The sequence below is a fragment of the Sus scrofa genome, chromosome 1 (assembly GCF_000003025.6).
Source record: "Sus scrofa isolate TJ Tabasco breed Duroc chromosome 1, Sscrofa11.1, whole genome shotgun sequence".
NCBI lineage: Eukaryota > Metazoa > Chordata > Mammalia > Artiodactyla > Suidae > Sus > Sus scrofa.
In genome coordinates, this window is record NC_010443.5 from 189,105,456 (window position 1) to 189,124,092 (window position 18,637).

Consider the following 18,637-nt stretch of genomic DNA (forward strand, 5'->3'; position numbering starts at 1 on the left):
AAATTACACCTAACTCTCCTCCACTCCCACATTATTATTTAATTACAACTTCAAACAGAAATTTTACTAGGCAATTGTTCATTGCATTTCCTTATATATTCATTCTATAGGAAAGTGAAAATCACATTCACGCAATTCTAAGTGATTTGTACACTTATAAACATAGAAGTTAGCAGGCAAATGCCAGGAAAAGGACACAATTTGAGGTTACTAACCTTGGTTCTAGCTTTATAAATTAGTATTACTAATAATAAGATACTATATTCTCAGCAACACTGTCAAAAGAAGAGGTTAATTGATGTTACAATCTTAATATAGAACACTGGGGATGAATATTATGAAATCTGCATAGTCAACTCTTAATTATATGTCAAAATAAAGGGGAATCATCATAATTTAGATCTGCATGTAACATAATTTTTGTAAAGAGTCAAATTGTAAAATATGCCTGTGGATATTTGCAGAATTTGATTACTCTTAAAACTTAATTTTTCAGTGAAGTTATATTCATAAACTTTTACAAAATGTAATATAACTTTAAAAAATGTAACTCTAGCCTTCAGTGATCTTCAGGCTCTCAATAACTCTACTGTGTTCTCTTTTTAAACTATGTAAAATAAATTCCATCAGTGATAACTTTCTAAAATAATATTAATTGAAATATCCTAAAATTAAAAATCTCATATAGGAACTATTGATATGAAATAATTAAATTTAAAAGCTAGATAAGAAAATTCAAAATTCTTGATCAACACAAAAACCTGAGAAACTCTATCCTTTCACCCTATAATTCTCACAGGTATTACTGTAAGACTTTCAGAGTTATAATTTAAAATATATTGTATTTCATAATGAAGCTTAAAACCAATTAACGGCAAAGCTATGATTATATTTTATTTGATGGTTCTACTTATGTTTGTATGGTATGAGATTTGTCTTCTATATAAAAGGAAGTTTCGGTACAAAACTTTGAGATTAACAATTGGTTACTTCTTATCTTTAATATCATTACCTAATGTCACCCAACCCACATGCCTGTGAATAGACTGGGTCATACTAAAATTCTACCCATCACATGCCCATTCACTTAGCCTTTGTATGCATTTATATGCATATCCTGAACTGTTATATAAAAAGATGAATTTCAACAGCCATATTAAAAATGATTCATTTTATAATCCCTTTCTTCTCTCCTGATGCTTTTCTTTGCAGCCACTAATATCCAAACCTTGGCATTCCCCTCAAATCTTGTGATTTCCACTTTTTTTTAAATGTAAAGTATTATTCCTGTGACTTCACCTCTCTTCCAAGGTCCAGTTGTATATTTCTAACAAGACATAGCCCACAAGCCTCTCAAACACGTCTCAAATTGAATTATCTTTCTTTCCAAACCTATTCTTTCTCTGTGCTTATTTATTTCAGAATACTCTGTGATGACCCTTTTCCTAGGTTGGGCTCATCTTTCTTCTTTGATCTCCTTACCACTGCACCCCACTCCTACTCCAATTCAACCCTTTACCAAATTTTAGCAATTCTATTCCCTTGCCCTGGAAGGTCAGCTTTCTAATTCCTTGAGGACATTCCACCTCCTCTTTAACCCATCCTACTCTGTGCTGCATTTCTGCACAGTTATTTTCAGAGCCCTGTGGTCAAAGATCTCTGAGCAGTGGGGCAAAATATTTTTTTGTAGGTGGTGGCGTTTTTTTCCCCCCACTTTTTTGGCAAGAGTAGTGACTTGGGTACGAACTGAAAATGGACAATGTCATTACATAAAAACATGTATGCCATGATAATGCCTGGAAAACATCTTCTCTGGCTGAAGAAGCAGCTCCAGATTTTTGGTAATGTTTCGTTTTATGAGAATCTGCAGGGTAACAGAAAAAAAACATGAATCCTGGAGACATACAGATATATGCCCTATTCCAGATATTATCATATTATACTTTTCTGAAGTTTGGATTCCGTATTTGAAATAACAATAAGCTACTGCATAAGGTTAGGATTTTAAAAAGTACATACGTACCTGAATATCTGTACGATCTAAATATTTGCTGAATGAGTGAATGAATATATAAATATACCCCTACTTGGAACACTTCCTCTCCCACACTTTCATCAAGCTAATTTCTACTTGTTTTTTAAAACTCAATTGCATTCATCTGAACTTCCTCAGAGTGAATTCTGTGTCCTACTTCTGTGTTTCTATAGCTCAGGTGCGTATCTGCTTATCTCATTCTCAGTAATTACTGACATCTTTATGGTTTCCCAGCTTGTATTTTGGTAAATTTCTTTAGGAGAGGGATAATTTTTTTTTTTTTTTTTGGCCGCCCCACGGCACATGGAGTTTCTGGGCCAGGGATCAGATCCAAACCAAAGTTACCACCTACACTACAGCTTCAGCAATGCCGGATCCTTAAACCACTGTACTGGGCCCAGGGTTGAACCTGTGTCCCAGTGCTACAGAGACCTCACCCCCACATCCCACTGTGCCACCGACTGGGCAGGAACTCCTAGGAGAGGGATCATTTTTCAATTGACTTTGTATCTGCAGCAATTAGTGTGGTTCCTGGCAAGGAACTGTTTCAACAAACACTGAATACTTTACACACAAATAACCAAAAGCTTGTGGCATAAGCTTTACTAATTTTATTCTAAGAAAGTACACAGCACTAACATATTGGGGAAAAAAATTAACTACCAAATACCTACAGCAGGTACTTTTTTTTTTTTTTGGTCTCTTTTTTTGTCTTTTCTATGGCCGGACTCAAGACATATGGGGGTTTCCAGTCTAGGGGTCTAATCGGAGCTGTAGCCAACGGCCTACGCCAGATCTGAGCCACGTATGCAACCTATAGCAAAGCTCACAGCAACGCCAGATCTTAACCCACTGAGCGAGGCCAGGGATGGAACTGGCAACTTCATGGTTCCTAGCTGGGTTCGTTAACCACTGTGCCACGATGGGAACTCCTACAGCAGGTATTTCTACAACAAAAATGTTCATTCTGGTTGGGTCATTTGTAATTCAGGGTGGCAAAAATCGGCATTGTGACTACAACCTCTCTGCATAAAGATAATAGCTTCATCTTCACTAAGCACTTAAACTATGCCAGTTACTTTACTAAGCAATTATTCAATTTAATCCACTCTACACATCTTCCTATAGGGCAAATTCTGTATCTATTATTGGCCTTATTTTACAAGATATGGAAACAAGGCCAGAGATATTAAGTAACTCCAACATGACATAAAAAGTGAACAGTAGTGTCAGGATTCCGTCTGGGAGAGGGAAATTGCCCTCTCTATCCCACTTGAGTTCTTGTGGCTGGACTAATAATAAAATTGACACAAGACAGATTAGCAGTCATTAAGAAATAACTCTTAATTCCTTTGCTCAGAGGTCTCACAGATATAGGCCCTAAGAAGTGGCCAGAGGAGGCAGCTTTTTTTTAAGACACAATAGTTATACATTTGTGAGGATTTAATAGGACAAAGAAACTTACACTTTGGGTGCTTTATCAGTGGAGAATCTAAATAGAGTTTGGGTTTGGGGTAGTAAATTAAATAACAAGGTTTGTTTATACAGATTTCCTGGCCTACCTCTGAAAAGGCCTTGGTCTTCCTACTTCCCAGTACAAGGAGGGTACCTTTCACATGAGATATTTATTTCCTGGTTTCAGAGACAGTTAGATGAAGCTCTTAAGTCCCTCTTGCATTGGCCATTTCTTAAGTAACTTTAATTCAAAATATGCCATTGGAGTGGTCTGCTCTGGGCCCTAACAGTTCCAACTCAAGCTTCCAGGCCCCTGCTCTTAACCATTCTAGGCTGACTTCCTAGTCGTAGCTGATGCTTCAAAGATGCTTAATGTGGAATGGTGACCAATGATGATTGTGGTTATGTTGTCCCCAAAAGACTGGAAAACATTAGGGATGGACTAAGGGCACACTTCTTCTTCACACCCCCAACTACACTGCAAATTGTATCCTTGAAGATAAGCATATACTTACACCATCAATGCTGCCCAGGGTTTTCTTCCACATGACACTTTCCTCAATAAACCTCACTTTTCCTCTGGACAGATTTGTATCTTCTTTTTTATAGGCCTCAGATTTCTTTTAATTAACACCAAAAGGTTTTCCCCATTATGGCTTACAAATCTAAATGCTTAAGAACTAAACCATCACTTTCGATAAAGCCACGGAAAAAACAAAAAGGGGCGCACTCAATAATTTTGAGATAAGGAGATCCAAACAAGACCCCAAGCCAATCAGCAGTCTCTCGCATGCAAAACTAGGAGATTATCAATCACCTGGGGAAATTCGGGTACCTCGATAACTACAAATTGGCTTCCACGTTCCCCTTTTGGCGCCTCTAAATCATCTGAGACCAATTTAAAGATCTCAGGAACTGCCTGGGGAACTCCTGCCAGGAACTTGGAAAGTATCCAGAATTTAGGGGATTTCATGGGAAATGGAGGCAGTGGGTGGACGGACACGTTTACCTTTTAAAGTGACAAAACTAGGGACTTCGTGGTCACCCCATAAAGATTCCCGGATGACATCAATCCCACTAGTTAACAGTCTACCAGAGCTTTTTTTTTTTCCCCAGATGGAACACAGTAACTTTGTCTTACTTTATTACTAAACAGATACTTTGGTGGCATTTTTCACTTACGGATATTTTGGTTCCTGTTATTTTAAAACGCAGTCATAAATCCTCACGGGGGGGGGGCGTGGAATGCAATAAAGGTGCAATTGCGAACACGTACATGTTTAGCTGATACTAAAGAGCATTTATTACCGTCACTGTGTTGGGTGCTGACGGTTAAAGTGAGGCTGCGGTTAACGTAGTTTCAGAGGACCCTGAGCGGTAGGGGTTGCACTATGCCGCCAGGCTCATCTGTCCGATCCCGGGGTACCACACGCTCTCAAAATGGCGGCCGCGCCTCCCGCAGCTCGAGAGCACTACCCCTCGACGGGACGTCGTCACCAGGGCAACGACGCTCTTGCGTAGGGCGCGATCAGGGTCAAAGTTCAGAGATGGTCCTGCGATGGATCTCGGCCGCCCCTCCTGGGCCCAAGGCGAGGCCAGAATCCAAATGACTCTTACGGTCGCCTGCCAGGCGAGCGTTGACCAAGGCCTGGAGCGATCGAAGTGCCCCTTTCCTGGAGCTCGTCCTCGCCTGACCAGCCGGAAGCTGAACACAAAGTCGCGAGCTAAGGCCGGAGGGCGGGGCGAGCCGAGCGCTCGGCCCGCCCGCGAGCGCGCTGGATTCCTATCGGGGAGGCGCCCGCTGGAGTTGACGTTAGCCATGGAAACGCCGCCGGTCCCCAACGCCACCTCAGTGAGCTGGTTTTCCCGACCGCCACAGTTTCTCTGCCTCCACATTCCGACCGCAGGCAGCCTCCCGGCGGGAACGCCCAACGTGGGTTTACCTGCAAAAATGTATTCCCCGGGATGCCTTCGCGTAGCCTCTTCCCTCGGGTGACTCGAGGTACGTTCAGTTCCCGATACCCACCTGGGAACTTCTTGGTCGCCTTAATTTCCAGGCTTGTGCGGAGCCACGTTGTTCTTGCAGCTCTAGTTGCTGTGCATTATATTTTTCATTATAAAACTTTGAAGTGCGATTATTACACTTTTTAAGACAAGAGATAAACCTAGTGGCTAGAGGTATCAATCCGCTGTGTTTTTAACTTTCTTTTGTAAGCTACTTTAGCCTTTTGAGTTTTAGCATTCTGTTTTTTTTGTTTGTTTGTTTGCCTTTTTGCCATTTCTAGGGCCGCTCTGGTGGCATTTGGAGGTTCCCAGGCTAGGGGTCCAATCGGAGCTGTAGCCACCAGCCTACACCAGAGCCACGGCAACGCAGGATCCGAGCCGCGTCTGCAACCTACATACGCCACAGCTCATGGCAACGCCGGATCCTTAACCTTCTGAGCAAGGCCAGGGATCGAACCTGCAACCTCATGGTTCCTAGTCAGATGTGTTAACCACTATGCCACGACGGGAACTCCTAGCATTCTGTTTTTAAGATAACACTTGCGAAATGGAAAATGGCTTTTTCAGTCATGGTTTAGGGTTGGCCTTGTTATCCCAATGAAGTTCACAAACTCCCGTATTTATTCTCTCCTTATCTTCACTTTTGCCCCCAAATTGGTCAAATCATGGGCCCCTGACCATGAACAACTCTTCTCCATTGATCTTTACCCTCTCTCTGCAACCCTCTGTCGATCGAGGACCAGCATTTACTTCAATGCAGTCTACTCCATCAGAAGTTATTTATCAGGCCTCCGAATTGATTTTCTGCACTATACCAATCATTTCTCTTATTCAGCTGTATAATATTAGATTCGTTAACTCATTCTTGCAGTTAGGGCAGAGACCATCCTTTATATTATTGGGTGCCCATTGCCAGCCATGTGAAATCTCCAAACCTTTATCATAGCATCCAAAGCCAGACTCCTAGTTCAGATGTTGCCATTTTAGTAATTTAATTATTTGGGCACCTGTCCATTCCTTTTAAATTTACTACTTTAAGAGCTGCCTACTAGTTATTAACTGTCACAGAAAATAACCAGATTGGGAACCTTGTCTCTTTTTCTTTTCTAAGAACTCTATTGAGATAAAATTCACAATCCATACAATTCAATTTTAGAACATTTTCATTGTCCCAAAAAGAAGCACTGTACCTTTTAGCAGTCTCTCTCCTGACCACCAATTCTCATTATCCTCACCAGCTCTGGGCAAACAGTAGTCTCTTTTCTGTTTTTATAGATTTGCTCATCCTGGACATTTCATATAAATGGAATTATACAATATGTGGCCTTTTTTTGTGATGGCTTTTTCCACTTAGCATTTGTGATTTCAAGGTTCTTTTCATGTTGCAGCATGCCTCAGTACTTCATTCTTTATAATCTAATAATACTCCTTTGTATGGATATACCATATTTTATTTCATCTGTTGATGGATGTTTGTGTTGTTTCCATTTTTGGTTACTAATAATATTTCTGCCATGAATGTTCATGTACAACTTTTTGTATAGACTTGTTTTCATTTCTTTTGGGTAAATACCTAGGAATGAAATTCTAGGTCATATGATAAGTCTGTGTTTAAACTTTTGAGAAACTGCTAGACTGTTTCCAAAGCAACCACCATTTTACAATTATCACTTGAGGCTTCTGGTTTCTCTACAACCTCCTCAGTACTTATTACTGTCAGTCTTTTTGATAGCTAGTCAGGTGGCTTTGAAGTGGCATCTCATTGTGGTTTTGGTTTGCATTTCCCCAGTGAGTAATGTTATTGAGCATCATTTCGTGCTTATATTGGCCATTGGTATATTATTTTTGGAGAAATGTCTATTAACATCCTTTTGCCCACTTTTAAAATATTTTTTCATTATTGAGTTGTAAGAGTTTTTTCTATAGTCTGTGTATAAGTTCCTTATCATGTATGTGATTTGCAAAATTTTCTCCCATTCTGTGAATTATTTTTGCATTCTTGACAGTGAAAATCTTTTCATTTAGACACTTTGCCCTCTTAGGTTTCTTTTTTTTTTTTTTTTTCTTTTTACTGCCGCACCTGCAGCATATGGAAATTCCTGGGCCAGGAATTCCTTGGTCTCTGCCACAGCCACAGCATCATGGAATCCCAGCTGCATCTACAGCCTACACTGTAGCTTTCAGCAGCGCCAGGATGTTAACCCACTGAGCACGGCTAGGAATCAAACACTACGTTGGGTTCTTAACCCACTGAGCCACAATGGGAACTCCCTCTTATGTTTCTTTGTCTTATCAAGCAGTCCTACCTGGCATTGCCCTGCTGGCTTAGCCAATAACAGCTTCCTATTTTGACATTTGTAGATTCCTCTCAGGCCCACCTTTCTCTGAAAACTACTGAAATATAATCTTTAATCCTCGCTGGCATCTTCTAACTGTGCTTCAATGGCAAATTAAAATGGGGCAAAAAGAATTGTAACATATATCAGAGTTAATTTCCTTCATGTGTAAAAGTTTTTTTCAAATTAATAAGAAACATGAAGCAATGAGATCCTGCTGTATAGCACAGGGAACTAACTATATTTAATCACTTGTGATGGAGCATGATGGAGGATAATGTGAAAAAAAGAATGTATATAAATGTATAACTGGGTCACTTTGCCCTACAGCAGAAATTGACAGAACATTGTAAATCCACTATAATCAAAAAACTGAAAAAAAGAAAAAAAGTGAACACTTCAGTAGAAAAGAAGTAAAGGTTATGAAGCAGTTTACAAAAAATAAATGGCATTTATCTACACACACACATGTACATATGAATAATGAGTATTCTCAGAGAGATAGACCATGTTCATAAAATAATGGTAGGATTCTATAAAAAGGAACATTTAGGAATTTAAAAAGTGTTCTTAGAAATTAAAAATATAGGAGCAAAGATTTAATAAAATTTGACAGGTATAGTAGAAGATAGTAAGTTTCTGGAAAGCACAACAAAAATAGTGTTGAGGCACAGTGCCATAGTGCTCAGTAAATATGTGTGGATTCAGTATCACTTCTCACACCTGTAGGATGGCTGTTATAAAAACAAGAAAAGATGGAATTCTTGTTGTGGTGCAGCAGAAATGAATCTGACTAGGAACCATGAGGTTGTGGGTTCACCCACTGGCCTCCCTCAGTGGGTTAAGGATCAGACATTGCCGTGAGCTTTGGTGTAGGTCGCAGATGCGGCCTGAATCCTGCGTGGCTGTGGCTGTGGCCTAGGCCGGCAGCTGTAGCTCCAGTTTGACTGCTAGGGTGAGAATCTCCGTGTGTTGTGGGCGCAGCTCTGAAAAGCGAAAGAGAGGGAGGGAGGGAGGGAAAGAAACGAAGGAAGGAAGGAAAGATAACAAGTGTTGGTGAGGGTGTGTAGAATTGGAACCTTTCCACAGGTATTTGTGGGAATACAAAATGGCACATCTGCTACTGAAAATAGTTTGGAGAGTCCTCAAAAAATTAAAAATAGAACTGCCATGTGATCCAGCAATTCCATTGTGGGTATTTATCCAAAAGAAGTGAAAGCAGGATCTCAAAGATATATTTACACTTTCATGTTCTCTAAAACATTGTTCCATAATAGCCAAAAATAGAAGCAAACTAAGTGTCCATCAGGTGACAAATGGATGAACAAATGTGGTATATACATGAAATGAAATATTAGTAAGCCCTAAAAAGAAGGAAACCCTGCCATATGACACAACATGCATGAGCCTTGAAGACATGGTAAATGAAATAAGCCAGTCACAGAAGGACAAATATTGCATGATTCCACTTACATGAGGTATCTAAAATCATCAGACTCCTCGAAACAGGGAGTAAAATGATGTACCAGGAGTTTTAGTTACACAAGATAAGTTCTGGATATCTACTGTACAACATTGTGTCACTAGTTAATAATACTGTATTGTACACTTAAAAGTGTAAGAGGATAGATCTTATGTGATTTAAAGTTTTGGCAGCTAAGAACTCCTTCCTGGGTAATTGCCAAATTGGTGTTTCCTAGCCTTCTGGATAATGTGTAAGAAATGTAACTTGAATTCCAAACAAAACAACATTTCTCTGGCTGTTTTGTTGGCCTGCTTTCAGAGTAGCATATGAAGAAACCATATGGCTTAAATCATTGTTGTGATGCCATCTTTATGCCTAACTTCTCTTTTCACAGGTTTTTAATTTTTTTCCCCTAATCCTTGAGCCATTTTTCATCTTAACATGTTGGAGGTAGCAGCCATATAAATGGATCAATCTGTCTTTAACAATCTTTCAGAGTGTATGCCAAATTCTCATTCAGGGAATTAGTTTTATTTATTCCGATTGTTTTCATGCTAAATGATCCCAATCAAGATTACAACTTAGAAGATCTCTCTATATAAATGTAACTGTTGCTTCATACAAAGAAAATTTTTTTTAAGTATTTTAGGATCTGTAATTAAGTCTATAGTACCAATTTATCATTTTTGCCTGAATGAATTTCCAGTACTTGTCATGCAATCCCCTTTTATCCTTAAGATACTAAGAAAAAAATACCTGTACTGTAAATCAGTCTGTGCAACCCGATGTACTTGCTACCTGTCAAATTTCCATAATTTTTTTTCTTTTGATCATGACATTCCTCCCTAATTGTTATATCTTTTTAACTCTCCTTCACCTAGTAATTTTGTTTGTTTGTTTGTTTGCCATTTCTTGGGCCACTCTCATGGCATATGGAGGTTCCCAGGCTAGGGGTTGAATTGGAGCTGTACCACCGGCCTACACCAGAGCCACAGTAGTTAAGGATCCGAGCTGCATCTGTGACCTACACCACAGCTCATGGCAACGCCGGATCCTTAACCCACTGAACAAGGCCAGGGATCGAACCTGCAACCTCATGGTTCCTAGTTGGATTCATTAACCGCTGAGCCATGACGGGAACTCCAACACCTGGTAAATTTTTAATGTCCTGATTGAAACCCAGGCTGATGTTTCTGAAAGCAGTTCTCATTAAACAGTGCACACATGATCGTGGGGGAAAAGGATCCCAAGGTCAAATAAGTTTGAAAAACTCAAATGACATGTTTTAGGCAGGTTTGCAGTAGTGTTTTTGGTTTTGGGGGTGGCCACACCTGTGGCATATGGAAGTTCCCTGGCCAGAGATTGAACCTCTGCCACAGCAGCAACCCAAGCTGCTACAGTGACAACACTAGCTTCTTATCCCACTGCACCAAAAGAGTACTCCTGCAGTGGTATTCTTTCTTAACCTAAAGATGTCTCAGAGTCTTTAGTTTGTGGAAATCCTTTGTGACCTTCAAGATGACAGTCTGGTATATAGTTTCTCAAACTTCTTTGACCATAAACACCTTTTCAAGAAACGTTCTGCCAGGCAAACAATGCTATATCCTTCAGCCTTTTAATATCTCATTAAAATGAATCACCATCCCAGTGTCCTCCCCAACACTTTTACACCTTCTTGGGGGAACTTATATTCTCTTCATACTTTTTGCTCTGACCTCACTTCATTATCACTCCTGCCTTGTTTTGCCTCTTGTACCTGCTGTTCTTCCTCTTTTTTTCTCTCCCAGTAAGAACTAGCTCCTTCTTCCTGATAATGAAGGAAATTAAAGTATAGCATGGGACAAGGAGCAAATTAAAACTGGACTTCTGACATGTTAAAGTCTCTCTGGCCATTTCCTCATGGGAAAAACCCAGCCATGTTTCTCCCTCAGGCCCATCCTCTCCAGTATTGCTTTGGGATACTATGCCACTCTAGGCAGAATCTTCTCTGAGCCAATAATATTGTCAATAGATGCCAGTATTTATTCCACAGGAAAAATAAATGAAGATAATTTCCAGATATTTAAAAACTGAGAGTAAAGAGATAATAGATTTGCTGTTTCGAATGGGACAATATACTGAAAGAAGTTTTCAAAAACAGTAAATACTTCCAACTTCCCTTTTTTTAAGCAGCAATATTTAATATTTTCCAACTTTTGATCACCTTATTTAAGCTATGGCATTAATGTACTGTATGCCTTTCTGTGCCACAGTATTTTTCTAAATGTTATGGAGAATCAGGAGTATCTCAAGATTTGACCCGTACTCACAAATAACTTATTAGTAGGGAAAAGAAAAACATAAAAAGAAGCATATAATGAAGTGAACAGTACAATAAATGCCCGCTATTGTTACACGTTACAGGATGAGTAGAATGAACAAGCAGTGTTTTGATATATAGAGAAAAGAGAGGCACAGTTTGGTCTAAGTACTCTGCACAGTTTTCAAAAAAGACTGAATCTTGAAAGTTAACTAATATTCCTAATTATGGAAGGAAGGAAAAGACGTCCTGGGCAAAGGAGAGGGTATGAGCATAGGCGCCCAGAAGGAGAAGCACAGGATGTGTTTGTGGGGCATGGGTCGAGAGTTCTAGAGGATGTTTGGTGATTTGAAGAAGTGTCAAAATGTTATATGTAAAATACATACAAACACAGCCTAATGTGTATGACTTCTGAAATTTTTTACTTATGCACACAGTACGACTATGTATACACACAAATATGCATCCTTGTTTTTAAAAGTACGAAAGAAGTCATCAGTGTGTTTATTTTACTTTTCAATATATTGTGAGCATCTGTCCGTGTTTCTGTAACAACAGTAGATCTTCTTCAGGATATTTCACTGTTTGAAATATAATCACACAGTATTCCATCAAATGGGTAAGAACATTTAAATTAAATTTACAGACGACTCAGAAGTACTCAAAGGTAGATGAACATGAGTAGTAACGTGCAGCCAAATCATAAGTATCTTCAGTTTCTGGCTTCCTTTCCCAGAGAGCTGTCTCACTTGTTCCTGATTTGCCTCCATGGAGAAGGGACCAGCTTTTTTACCTGATGCCCTGGAGAAATTTCAGACACAAAATGCCTAGAAATTTCTAGGTTTATCAAGATGCCCTGGTCATCCATCCAACCTCATTTTCCTGTGTGATAGCATCTTCCCTAGATAATTGAAATCAAAATGTTTACCCACGCCCACAGGAACATACTCTTACTTACCTACTGAGTAGAGAATTGAACTATCAATCAATAAAGTTCCATTTCTGGGTTTTGTTTTTGTTTTTGTTTTGTTTTTTTGCCAAGCACACAGAAGTTTCTGGGCCAGGGATCAAACCCAAGCACAGTGACAACTCCAGATCCTTAACCACAAGGCCACCAGGAAGCTCCCGGCCCTGTGGTAGTATTCTGTTGTACGTACTTGTAGGGCTGTCATATGAGTAAAAGCTATGACTTACTGTGTAGAACTAAGACAGAAGCTAGAAGATACGCGATGGTAAGTTTTTATAGTATAAAGAACTTTCCAATGGTGTAAAAAGAGGTACTTCAAAGTAGTAATTCTTAATAATGACCAAAAACCTTTCGTGATGCCCAAAAGCTCTCTCCAGGACTCATATTAGTTGGGTAGAAGTGAATTGCAGAAAGACTCTTTTAAGAAAGTTTGGAAGAAAGTTTACTTTAAGATAGCTTGAATTTTCTGTGTATGGTAAAATACATACAACATAAATATTATCATTTTAACCATTTCTAAGTATAGATTTCAGTGGTATTCAGTACATTCACATTATTGTGCAAACATCATTACCATCTATTCCTGTGTGACTCTTCTCATTTTGTAAAACTGTATACCCATTAAACAATAACTACCCATTCTTCTCTCCCTTTAGCTTGTGGTGACCACCATTGTGCTTTCTATCTAGGATTTTGACTACTTTTAAGTACCTTATATAAATGGAATCATACAGTATTTATTTTATTGCAATTGGCTTATTTTACTTTGCATACTACCCTAAAGGTTCACCTATGATGTAGCATATTTCAGGATTTCCTTCCTTTTTAGGGGCAAATAATATTCCATTACATGACTATACCATGAATAGATGTTTATCTATTCATCCTTCAGTGGACACTTGAGTTGCTTCCACATTTTAGTTATTGTGAAAAAATGCTACCATGGACATACAAATTGTTTGGAGTCCCTGCTTTCAGTTCTTTGGGGTATATATCCAGAAGTGGAATTGTAAGGTCATGGTAATTTGATTTTTATTTTTTTGAGAAACTGTCATACTATTTTCCATAGCAGTTGTACCATTTTACCTATCCACAAATAGTACACAAGGGTTCCCGTTTGCCCACATCCTTGCCAACATGTATTTTCTATATTTTTTGATCGTATCTATCCTAATGAATGTGAGGTGGTATCTCATATTTTTGATTTGCATTTATCTAATATTAGTGATATTGAGCATTTTTTCATGTGCTTATTGCCATTTGTATATCTTCTTTGGGGAAATGTCTATTCAAGTTCTATGTTAATTTTTGAATTAAATTGTGTTTCTGTTCTTGAGTTTTAGGAGTTCTTTATGTATTATGGACATTCATTTCCTATTTTCTTTCCCATTCTGTGGATTGCCTTTTCATTCTGTTGATAGTGTCTTTTGATACACACAACTTTTCAATTTTTGTGAAGTCCATTTTGTCCATTTTTTCCTGTGCTACGGGTACCTTTGGTGTCATGACCAAGAAGTCATCGCCAAATCTAATGTTAAAAGCTTTATGCTATGTTTTCTTCTAAGGGTTTTTTTTTGCTTTAGGTCTTATACACAAGTCCTTGATCCATTTTGAGTTAATTTTTTAGTTAGGCAAGGATCTAACTTTATCTTTTTACATGTGGATACCCAGTTTTCCCAGCTCTATTTGTTGCAGACTGTTTTTTCCTCATTGAACAGTTTTGGCACCCTTCTCAAGTATTTGACTATATACATGAGAATTTATTTCTGCACTCTATTCTAATCTGTTGGTCTATTTGCCTCTATGAAGATGCCTTTAAACTTAATTTTTCTTTTCTAACTTTACATATAACTCCTGAGACAATGCTTTGCTGGCTGATCTTGTGACAGGCACTGTTTTTCAAGAGTATATCCCAGGAAAGGGGAAACTTGAAGAGAAGAGAATCTATATTATTTGATCCATAGATTTTTATGTCCCTTAAATGAAAATAATGTAGACTAAAGCATTTATGAGTACTACTATGATTTCAGGTTTTCTTGGTTCTGGTAGATTTTGGAAACTGACAACAGAAAGATTAAAAATTGAGTCATGAAGTGGTCTGAAGTAGGCATGTAATCTAACCCTCAGAGTCTTTTGATTTCTAGTTTATTGTTCTTCCGACTACAGGTTGAGCTACCAATGGCTTTTTATTGAAATGCTACTATTTTAGCAGTGTCTGACTTTTTAAATTATCCCCGAATCGTAAGTTTACTGTAATTGTTAAATGCTGTGACTTAGACTTAGTATTTCAATTTTCTACTTCTGTTTCCATTTCAATGCATAGGAATTGTAGATAATATCCTTACTGTATAGAGCAAGGATTGGCAAACTGTAGCCCACAGGCTAAATCTGGCCGACAGCCTCTTTGGGTAAATACGGTAAAGTTATATTAAAACATAATTACTAATACCCACTTATGTGTGTATTAAGTCTGGCTGCTTTTCTGCAACACCAGCTGGGTTGAGTAATTCTTACAGAGACCATATGGTCCACAAAGCCTAAAATATTTACTCTTTGGCCCTTGTAGAAAAATTTTCCTCATCCTTGTAATAGAGGAAAAAGTTAAAAAACAAACAGCAGAAGCACTCAGGGAAATGATCAGTTAAACCACTAGCAGAGTTGAGTTGAGAGTACTGACTTTTTGAACTCTCCTTTGACTTTGAAGTCTGAAAATGTGAGTTACATAAGAAATTGCAAGTTTATCTAAGTTCTAGGTAAATTAATAGTGAATGTGATTTCTTTTCAAATAAAAAACAGCTTAGCAACTGTTAATTTTGTGCCAAGTATGTGTCAGGCAATGGAAAGGAACTAGAGAAGTGAAGTTACAAACCCTGCTCTTAAAGGAACTAAGAGAAATGTGGGATTTTTCTCCCCCATGTTTTAAGTATGACATTTTCAAATAGCGACTTTTTTCTTTTTCTTAGAGACTGCTGTGTTACAGAAAAGGATGTGACTTTCAGAATAATCCTGAATGAGAAGGATGAGTCCAGATGTTCCTCTGCTGAATGATTACAAACAGGACTTCTTTCTGAAGCGCTTTCCACAGACTGTTCTTGGAGGCCCTCGACTCAAATTAGGCTATTGTGCCCCTCCTTACATATATGTTAATCAGATTATCCTTTTTTTGATGCCATGGGTTTTGGGTGGAATAGGAACACTTTTGTACCAATTTGGCATCCTGGAAGATTATTATACAGCAGCACTTTCAGGTGGACTGATGCTTTTCACTGCATTTGTCATCCAGTTCACAAGTAGATATGCCAGAAACAAATCGGTGACAGTAGAAAGAATGCTAACCACAAATATCTTAGCAGAGGAAGACGAGCATGAATTTACGAGTTGTGTTGGTGCTGAGACCATCAAATTTCTAATTCCTGGCAAAAAGCATATAGTCAATACAGTTTTTCATTCTGTTCTTGCTGGGTTAGTGTGTGGTCTTGGAACATGGTATTTGCTCCCAAATAGAGTAACACAGCTGTATGGCAGTGCAGGAGGCACTGTTCTACTATTTGTCTTTGGATGGATGACATTGTGTATAGGAGAATATTCATTAATTGTAAACACAGCTACAGAGACTGCGACTTTCCAAACCCAGGATACTTATGAAATCACTCCTCTTATGAGACCACTTTATATTTTTGTCTTTGTTTCTGTAGATCTTGCACACAGGTAATAAGCTGTCAAATACTTTCAACTTACTTTACTATTAAATTTGTATAGTAAGAGCACTCTTCTTAGTATTAAAAAAACAAAGAGTCTATGAATTAAAAGTAACCAAACTATTGGGTGAATCTGTGAATTGAAAGTAAACCATTATTTTGATGATTAATCACTTAGGACTAATCTCTGTTAAACATTCATCCTGAAGCAGTAATTAAATCTTATTGAAGAGTAAAAAGAAAACTGTTTATAAGATAAATCAGCAAAATTTCAATCCTGTGTTTTACTTTGAATAAGGAGCTATGGCTCTATAAGACATCTGAGCTAAAACCTGTGAAAGGAGATGGAATATCTCTGTGAGGGGAAAATGAAGAATTTAAAATGTTTTCACATAAATACTATACATAGATTGAGTGGATTTAAGATAAAGAGAATACCTTATTTAATTTTGTTATAGTAGCTTTATAGAATAATGATTTTTTTTAAATCAATTTGCTATAGGAGTAAAATAGAAAATAGCAATTTTAAACAGAATTGTTTGGTGACTCCTTTTGCTTGGCTTTTTTTTTTTTTTTTTTTTTTTTTTTAATCATCTTTTTAGGGCCTCACCTGCAGCATATGGAGGTTCCCAGGCTAGGTGTCAGATCGGAGCTGTAGCTGCCAGCCTACACCACAGCCACAGCAACTAAGAATCTGAACCATGTCTGCGACCTACACCACAGCTCCCACAACTCACGGCAGTGCTGGATCCTTAACCCACTGAGCAAGACCAGGAATCAAACCTCCATCCTCATGGATACTAGTCAGATTCATTTCCACTGAGCCACAACGGGAACTCCTTTTTTGCCTTTTCTAAATCTGACCTTTCTCTGTTCTATAGATTGCAGCTTTCTTTTTCACAGGTTAATGTGAAATGTACAGGCAACCTTGTATGTTTGAGCCCTCCATTCATATGTTAAATCTCTGATCTCTGGTGTGGTAGTATTTGGAGTCTTTGGGAGCTAATTAGGACAATGAGGGTGGGGCCCTGGTCTGATGGGATTAGTGCCCTTATAGGAAGAGACACCAGCGAGCCTGTTTTGTCCCTCTGACATATGAGATAAAGTGAGAAGGCTGCTAGCTGTCTGCAAGCCAGAAAGCGTTTTTATCATACCCAGATCATGAGGGCACTCTAATCTCAGACTTCCAGATCCTAGATCTGTGAGAAATTAATTTCCATTGTTTAAATCACCCAGTCTATGGTATTTCATTATGGCAAACTGAGCTGGCTAAGACAGATTTTGATACCACGAAGTTGGGATACTCTCATAACAAGTACCTAAAAGTGTAGAAATGGCTTTGGAACTGGGTAATGGGTAGAGACCGGAAGAGTTTTAAAATGCATGCTAAGAATGTGAACAGTAAAGGCAATTTTAGTGAGGTCTCATGTTATTAGAAACTGGAGGAAAGGGCAGTCCTTGGCGTAAAGTGGCAGAGAACTTAGCTGAACCATTTTCTAATGTTTTGGGGACAGTGGAACTTGAAAGTGATAAAATTGAGTATATAGCTAAGGAGATTTCTAAGCAAAGTGTGGAAGGAACAGCTTGATTTCTCCTGACTGCTTATAGTAAACTATAAAAGAAGAGAGATGGGAGTGCGGCCTACACCACAGCTCATGGCAACGCTGGATCCTTAACCCACTGAGTGAGGCCAGGGATCAAACCTGCGTCCTCATGGATCCCAATCAGATTCATTTCCACTGAGCCATAACGGGAACTCCCAACTCAATTTTTTTCCTAATCGTGCTGCATTTATGGGCCAGAGGACACTATAATACCCCGTGTTTCTTCACCTAATCAAAGATGTAAGAGGAGAATTTATTTTATGAGTGGTTTCTTAGTACCACTACCATTTACTAACTATAAAATATATTACAGTTAAATGCCCGAATTTGAAAACTTAGCAATAATGTCAGGTTTAAATGTGTATTTATTATCAGAAAGTTCATTATCAGAAACTTTAGACTTAAACATTTTTTTTCTGTATAAAATAACCACAGTAATCATCTGTTTGGGGCTAAATTGTAGACAAAAGTAATCACAGTGTTTGGTTACTTCAGTTACGTGTTCTTGTATTTATTTATGATATCCCTGTGTGTAAATACTTGTATATACTATTGCCTGTTGTTTACTTTATGAACAAAAAGATTTAGGGGGAAAGGGTAAAATAGAACTTGTATAAAATATTTCCTGAGTGTGCATTATTTTTGCACAAATTATCCTTTCGTTGAATATGTTAGCAAGAGAAGTGTTGTCCTAAAAAAAAAAAACTGTACAAATCTACATGTTTTCCTTGACCTTCCTATGGCTTATTTTGTGTAGTTTGAGTTTCTTTTTTG

The 18,637-nt window shown here is 38.3% G+C and overlaps 1 non-coding gene across 4 annotated transcripts in view; it reads left to right on the forward strand.

Annotated features, from left to right (window-relative positions):
* PCNX4 overlaps positions 5,011 to 18,637 on the forward strand; it is a 41,406-nt gene continuing 27,779 nt past the window's right edge. The window contains exons 1-2 of one of the 4 annotated variants that reach the window (XR_115698.4): positions 5,011 to 5,492; positions 15,525 to 16,269. This is a non-coding gene — a transcript (pecanex homolog 4 (Drosophila)). The remainder of the gene's footprint in view (positions 5,493 to 15,524; positions 16,270 to 18,637) is intronic. The other 3 variants (XR_001306411.2, XR_001306413.2, XR_002335510.1) reach the window with 3 other exon arrangements.